The 8,201-nt window shown below is 35.2% G+C and overlaps 1 long non-coding RNA gene across 2 annotated transcripts; it reads left to right on the forward strand.

Moving 5' to 3' along the window:
* Positions 1 to 5,200: 5,200 nt before the first annotated feature.
* Positions 5,201 to 7,974, forward strand: LOC136228785 (uncharacterized). Of its 2 annotated transcripts, none has more exons than XR_010688844.1 (6): positions 5,201 to 5,482; positions 5,729 to 5,834; positions 6,342 to 6,409; positions 6,586 to 6,731; positions 6,828 to 7,061; positions 7,488 to 7,974. It is a non-coding gene; the product is annotated as an uncharacterized lncRNA (long non-coding RNA). The 2 variants fall into 2 exon arrangements; XR_010688843.1 differs by having other exon boundaries at positions 6,828 to 6,984.
* The last annotated feature ends 227 nt before the right edge of the window (positions 7,975 to 8,201 follow it).

An 8,201-nucleotide genomic window follows, 5' to 3' on the forward strand; every position in this document is an offset into this window, starting at 1 on the left:
AACGGAGATTTTAGAAAATATAAAAAATGTGAAAACGGAATAAAAAATACAACACGGGTCTAGTTCCTCAAATTTATCCCTTATTCGGGTATTATCGATTATCGCTTGATTTTTCCTTAGCCCAGGTTAGATTTTTAGTTCTTTTCGTGTCTCGGGTCAATTCGACATCCATTCGAGGGGTCCGGGGGTCCTCCCACATGCATTGGGCTTCGTGCTTATAAATAGGCACATAGCCGGATGTGGTTCACGTCCAGTTGGGCGTGAGCCACGTTTAGCTGGGCGTTGTGAGCCATGCCCAACTGGGCGTTGTGGGCCGGTGGCTCGTGACCGACGTCCGAGGGCCATTTCGCTTTTGGACAGATCCGTAACTGAGCTGATGGGTCCGATCGCTCGGTCTTGAGGCTCGATTCGGCGATTTTTATTGGCCGGGCTTAACTGATACGAGCCTGGCGTTCACGTAGTATTTTTCTGAATTTTTACTTTTTTACAGGAATCAAGTGTTTTTTATCGTTTATCTTGGTCGAAGTGGAAGAGTGCTACGGGTTTCCTTTGTGATCCCGGCATGCCTAATAGATTGAAGGGAAAATTCTACCGGACGGCAATTAGACCAGCATTGTTATATGGTACGGAGTGTTGGGCAGTGAAACACTGCCACATCCATAAGATGTCGGTGGCGGAGATGCGTATGTTGAGATGGATGTGTGGTCACACGAGAAAGGACCGGGTGCGTAATGAAATAATTAGGACAAAAGTAGGGGTCACATCTATTGAGAATAAAATGAGAGAAAACCGACTAAGGTGGTTTGGCCATGTGAGACGTAGAGCGCTTGATGCGCCGGTTAGGAGAACCGAAGAGTGGCAAAGGGATGTAGTGGTGAGGGGTAGGGGAAGACCTAAGCAAACTTGGAGGAGGGTGATCGAGAGTGATATGAGTTTATTGGGAATTGAGAAAAATATGGTAGTGGATAGGACGGAGTGGAGGGAGCGAATCTGTGTCGCTGACACGACTTGATTTTCACGGTTTTATATGATGGTTCATGTTAGCCGATCCCGAATCATTTCGGGACTAAGGCTTTGTTGTTGTTGTATCTTGGGTTTTCATCATCCAACCCCAGTGTGGTGTCTCATTGGCATGTTTTGCCGCTCACACGATGTGTGATTTGCCTTTTTTTAAACCATATGTCAAATTTATTATATGTTTTTTTTTAAATAAACTTGAAAATATATCCTATCCAACCATGAAAACTCATCATATTGAACTGTGTTTTTAATAAGATACTTTAGTATAACACAATTACATAAATAGGTGAAAGTCTCAAATAAATCCACAAAATAAAATCATTTTTTGATAAAAGGATAGATTTCATATCTAACACTGCAAGAAGTACCAACAGCCCTACCACCTTGCATCCCATAGCAACACTTACCCCCACCAACAGCATCTATTTGAGTCCTAAGGCATTTAGCACAATTCTCCGGGCTAAGATCCCATGTACACATAGCCATCCCGTATAATGTTTTCGAACCAAACGGTGCCGTACCCTGCGCAAAACGCTTTTGAGCTCCAGTGCATGTGCCAATGAGTCCAGTCAATAGTCCCTTAGTTTTTTGGCTTAATTCATCTGCGTTACTCACGAGTGTAGCATCCCATCCGTAAAAATCATCCGTATTATTAAGCGATCCATAGTATGGATGATCCCCGAATCTTATCATACATTTATCGTACGCGATAAATCCTTCTCTTTGGTCACCACATTTTTTGAAAAGCTCGGTGGAACCGGCGGAAATACAAGCTTTGCACTCGGGTAAAGTGGTGTCTGCTCTGCACATCATGGAGCCATAAACATTGTTGTCTTTTCCGGGGCCTAAAACTTGGTCTTGTAGGTATTTTATATCTGGTAAATTGCCTTGGAATTTGCGCATTAGAGAATTCAGGCTGCCTTTGAAACCAGGCGTATATTTAGCATCTGTCGGCCCGCACTTGTGGCCTAGAGGACCCTGCGCTTCAACAACTGCTGCCCAAATAAGGGCTACGAGGAATAGAGTGTAAGCATAATCCATTGTTGATATGTTATATTTGAGACAATGAAATTACTTTTAGGATTTTCTTTGGTATTTATGTGTAAAATTTAATGCATTAGTTTCGGATTTTGTTTCGGAATTTCATTAACATTTAACAAATTTGTTTACAAAAATAGCTCACTATTATTAGATTTTTTTGTTTTCTTGTTCAACTATATGTATAATTTGTTATCATAATATTACATTTGGAGCTTAGCCAAACTTATGGCTCTTCAACATATATTTAATGAGAATTCAACCTTATATTTCTTTTATGAAATTAATTTGCATTGCTAACTAACCCACAAATCTATAGTTTTTTTTTTTTTTAAATGAAGTGATATGTGTTTATTGTTTTTTTTTGGAAGGAATAATTTAATAATGAAAATGATATTTTCATTCCACTATATATCACAAAGTCACATTAGAACTTATGAGAGGGTTACATTCACATGCAGAGTTTGACATGTAACAATGTTAGCAAGATCGAATCCAAATAGAAGTGCCATAAAATTCATTTCTTTATTATTAAATGTATTGATGAAAAAAATATTTAATATATTATATATATAAGTCAATTTGGGTGTCATTCTAACAAAATTGAAGAGTAACTTAACCTATCAGGTACCATTTAGTTCGCGGAATGAAATGGAATGGAATAGAATTTCTATTCCAACGGAATAGAATAGCAAAGAACAGAATAGGTATTCTTGAAAAATAACTAATCTTAAGTTTGGTTGGTGGGATAGGATAAAATGGAATATATAATTTTTTTTATTCAAAAGACAATATAGCCCTCAAATGTCATTTCTTATTTTTTTAAAATTTTAATTATTACCATCAATTCAAATATTTAATATATATTATTTTAAAAATATAAAAAAATAGAAAAATGGAAAACGTGAAAGACGAAAAAATACGAAAAATAGAAAAAAATGAAAAACAAAAAAGGTAAAAACACGAAAAATGGAAAAATTGTAAAAACACGAAAAAAAAAAAAACAAAAATGCTCCAAGTTAAACAACCTTTGAATAAACAAGCTAGGACAACACCAGCACAATAAGCATAAGCTTAAAAATTATAAATAAAAGAATAGCACTCCTGGTGGCCGAACAAATGTTGGCAGCGGGAATGGTGGTGGACGGTTGGCCGACTATCGATGAGATGAAGAAAATGGAGGCCGACTATCGATGAGATGCAGAAACGTTGGCAGCCGAAAAGGTGAAGCGCGATAGAGAAATACTAGGGATTTAGTGGAAGGGTAAATTTGTAAATTACAAAAATATGTATGAGTAATAGCTTATTCCTGACTTAAATCGAAGAATCCCTATTCCACGAAATCAAGGAATAGCCTATTCCATGGAATTGTTATTCCTTAAAATAAACCAACCAAATATGGTAATAACTATTCTTTAGGAATAGTCTATTCTATTCTCTTCTATTCCGCGAATCAAACGAGCACTCAAAATATGAATTCATTTTTTTTTTACAAAAGTGTGTCGTAATTTATTCACATTTTTTTTTGATAGAAAATTTGTTCACATTAAGATACTTGTTAGGTTGTATTTTCATGCATCTTTTTATTTATTTTTAGAATTAAATTTATGCATTCACGTTTAATTTTATGTTAAATCTTTAGTTATTCATTATTTTTGTTGTAAGACTCATTTGTGTTATTTCTTGGCTTTTAAGTATTTTTCGGACAAAAAATGAAGCGAAATGGATTGCAATCCACGTAAGTTTTCCAGATTCAACACCCTTTCATAATCAGAGCATAACTTTTTTTATGCGAGCTCGAATTGAGATGATTCAAATTTCTGGTGGAAGGCTAAGACATACGACTTCAACATTATAGAAGAATATTTTTCAAAATTCTACTATAACATGTCCTATAATGGGTCAAAAGTGAATGCATTTGAGCAAATTTATTTATCTCTATGATTAAGTTTGGTTTGATTATAAGAAACCAAGTTGTTTGTGTAACACTCAGGTCCAATACCATGTAGATATTGTCCGCTCTGGCCCAATTCCAACACATTGGGCCTCACGGCTTTAAAACGCGTCTACATGTATTGGATTCTCATCTTACTAATAAGCCCCAATCACTCCCTCTCCATTTCCGATGTGGGATTCAGTTCATTCCTATCCCCATCGCCATCCCTTAGGGCCGCTCCTTGCTCAGGCCTTCTACCCCGGCGCCACCCTCTCCGGACCGGGTCGTTACAGTTTGTGACAACAAATATTGTCACAAACTCTGAAAAAGTTGTCACTTAACAGTATATGTGACGATAAGATGGTGTCACGAGGGTTGTCACGTAAAACTCCGTTGCTAATACTTTTTGGCAAATGTGACTTTAAAATATTGTCACAGAAGTTTTTATTTTTTTGTGATAATAAGTTTGTTGTTACACTATTTTTTAAGTGTTACAACTTTTATTGTAACTGAAAAGTAAAATCACTACAAGAAAAATAGTAATTAGCAACCAATGTTTGAAACCAGATTAAATTTGGTTGCAATATTGCCACCCTTATGGTTGCAAAGCATTGTCATTGGTTGCAAATGTGAGAAGTAGATTTCTTAAATACATTTGAGACCAAAATTCTGGTTTCAAAGTTTTGTTGGTTGTAAACATTGCAACCAGACACGTCTCAACATATATTTTCTGGTTGCAATTTATCTATGCCCTAAATCTCAATTTTATTAAACCCAATTTTAGAGAACAAAACTTGTTCATAAACCTGATTCCCATTTCTCCAAGCCAACAGTTAGGGCTGTAAACGAATCGAGCCGCTATTATGCATCATTTAGTGATCGGCTCGATACAAGTTCGATCAAGTTTGGCTCAAAAAAAACTCATGAAAGAAAAACGTTTATTTTTTTTTTGTAGGTTTTTAAATCAAAACTATATAATTTTAAGTAATAATATTGTTTATATTTAATACTGTAATTATAATTTGATATTTAAAAAAAACAAAAAATAATTTGATATATTTAAGTTAAATAATATTATAACACTTGCTAATATTTCTAATTATTTACTCTGTGTACCCAGTACAAATTATTAAAAAAAAAATAATATTATTTTATAATTTGGTATATAAAAGAGTAAAGTAATGTTTTAGGGTTTTATACAGTTTTTCTTATCTCATTTCCGCCTCCATCGAACTGTTTTCTTCCTTCTTCCTCAGTTTTCCATTTTTGCTTCCACTGTCTTCTTCAATCCTCCATCTCTGGTCGACCGCCAAATCCTCTTTATCTCAGTTATCCATCTCTTGCCGACTGCAGTAAAACTCTTCACCTCAGTTTTTCTATCTCTCGCCGATCGCCGTAACCCTCTTCCCCAGTTCTCCATCTCTCACGGATCGTGAATCGTCTCAGTTTTCCACCAGTCACGTCAACTGAACTCGTAACTGCTATAAGGTGGGTTATCTTTATATTTTTTATTTATACATCTGTCTTAAATTAGCGTTCAAAAATCCAGTAGAAATATTGAAGTTCTTAATTCGAACTTTACCTCTGCTTGAGCTTGTTTATCTTCCTCTGTTTAGCTCAAAATCTTCATTCACTTTTCATCTTAATTTTATAGAAAAATTATACATTATGGTTCTGAGTTAGCCTCTGTTTCCATTCTGGTTTCTCTTATAAAGGTAGATTATTGTGTTTTAGGTTGCAGAAAATTGGGGGTTTTCACCAAGAGTGGACTTCTGAATTGCAATTGGTCAATGGTGGGGTTTTTATTTGTTGGCGAATATCTGGAGGCTTTTGGTTAATGGTGAGATTTTTCAAAATAGTCTGTTATGCAGCAACATCCTAATGTGATTTTTTTTTAATTTCTTCCATTGCTTCACTGTTGGTTAGTATTATTTCAGTCAAATTGGAACTACATTGTACTTAAGCCTTGATTTAGGGTTAATTTTGATACTCATTTGAGCTGTATCTTACTAGAAAGAAGTTTTATTTCTGGTAGTAAATGGATGGATGTGTCATGCGTATCATATATGCCTACATTAGAAACGCCAGAATTAGTGAGAAATAAGTTAATGCACTATGGAGATAGGATTTTGAACCCCCTATAACAACCAGGAGTCAATAAACCATCTTGCAAACTTAATGAAAATAAATAAAATAGGCACTATGGAGTTATAGAAGTGTAGAGATTGATGTATAGGTTTTGTTGTTTTCTTGATTATGTGTTCAGCTTTAATTCTCTTATCCATGATATTTTTGGATGCTTCTTTTTAAGGCAACTGGCACTTAAAACTTGTCTATTTGAATTCAGGTCATGTATTTTACTATTGCGGATGGCTTTCAAGTTTCAACTGGGTATTACTTAAGTGGAGTTGATAGGTATTTACACAATTATGAATATACTTTAGGGGAGTTGATATATATTTACACAATTTATCAACGACTCCCCATATCCCATGAGAAGTTGAAATTGGCATCCCCTTACTACTTGTGTTTTCCTTAATTGAATTGCATATTTAAGTTTCATTAACACATATTTTGAATGTGCATGGCAGATATGACATTTAGTTTGAATGCCCTCCATGGGATGCATCAGATCAGGAAGGGTTTTTGGGCAGGAGCATGTGATTCTAGTAATGCCCCTGCTTTTAGGAACTACACCATCAAAAAGGGAGATAAGATAGATTGATGGGAATTTGGTGTAAGCCTTGTACAAAGTCTTTTTTTTTTTTTTTTTTTTTTGCTTAAAAGGCATCGCTTGCACACCTTATCTTATGTATTCCCTTTGTTATGGAAGGTAACGAGTTAAGTGGAAGTGGAGTTAGTGCAAGTGCCAGTGCTGAACTGTACGGGAGAGATGTAATCAGTCTTAAAAAGATCATCAATGATTTGTATAAGAACTCTGACATCAAACCTTCACTTGTAGCACGTGGAGGATTATTTTATAAGCTGTGGTATGCTAAGTTTCTTCAACTTTCTGGCACACACAACTTCAATATTATGATTCATCACATATGCAACTTAGGTCCAGGTAGGCTGCTGTGGTGCCAAAATCATTTCATTGTGACTAAAATGAAGAATCTGTTTATGATGACTGCTATGTGTTGAAATATTACATATGTTTCATGAAAGTTTAAAACACAGTTGATTTTATATGCACTGCTTTATAAGTCTTCTAAATCACGGTCTTATTGGTCACTGCTATACGATACTTCCTTTCATGAATTTGATTGGTTTGTTAATGTTATACACCCTGCCTGACAGTATCTTTGTAAAACTAAATTGCTACTTTAAACTTAGTAGACCGTAAGTCGGGACAGTATGTCGTTTCAGTTGCATCTCATTATTACCGGGACTGTATGTTTCTTCCTAGAAATACAAGAGTAACTCTTCATCTTTAGGTCCCAAAGTTAACTATTTAGTTACCTCTTATGCTAATACACAAACTCATCTTCAGTCTATACAGGATATGCTTAATGATTTCAAGAGTGGACTCATTTTTATAGAGCATCCAAAGCGCATAGATGAACGTCATCAACGGAAGGATCAATCGCTTCAAGGTTTGCATTTGCGTGTTAATGTATGAGGTTAACGAGCTTCGAGGACGATCGATAGATATAGAGACACAAATTGGTCCATCTTTAAGGCAAATCCAAATCACTTTTGATCGACTTTACAACTTGGAGAGGATAGATTTTTTTTGAAAGAGGGATCGACTTTACAACTTGGAGAGGATAGATTGTTTTTTTGAAAGAGGATGGATATCGAACCCATGATCCCCACCCTAATTTGATATTAGAGTTGTACAGAGTTATATATGCTCATTTTGGTGATTATAGTATATGCCATGAATGTATGACTTGACTAGTTTATTATTATGAGACCTTAAGAATATGTGTATAATTTTAATTGTTTATTTGAAATGTTCTTTTGTTTATTAATTATATTGTCTGTTTTAGTAATTATATTGTTTGTTTTATCATGGAAAAAGTATATATATAAAAAAGCTGTCCAGAATTCAAAACAATGTCGTCACTAATCCGAAGGTATAATGTTGGTTGATGAAGTGAGCTGTCAACTTTCCGTCCAAAAACTTTGGTTGAAAAGTCGTCGGTGAAATTTGCAACCGGATTCTTTGCAACCAAAAGCTAGGTTCTAACAACATTGACAT

The sequence above is a fragment of the Euphorbia lathyris genome, chromosome 5, assembly GCF_963576675.1.
Source record: "Euphorbia lathyris chromosome 5, ddEupLath1.1, whole genome shotgun sequence".
Taxonomy (NCBI): Eukaryota; Viridiplantae; Streptophyta; class Magnoliopsida; order Malpighiales; family Euphorbiaceae; genus Euphorbia; species Euphorbia lathyris.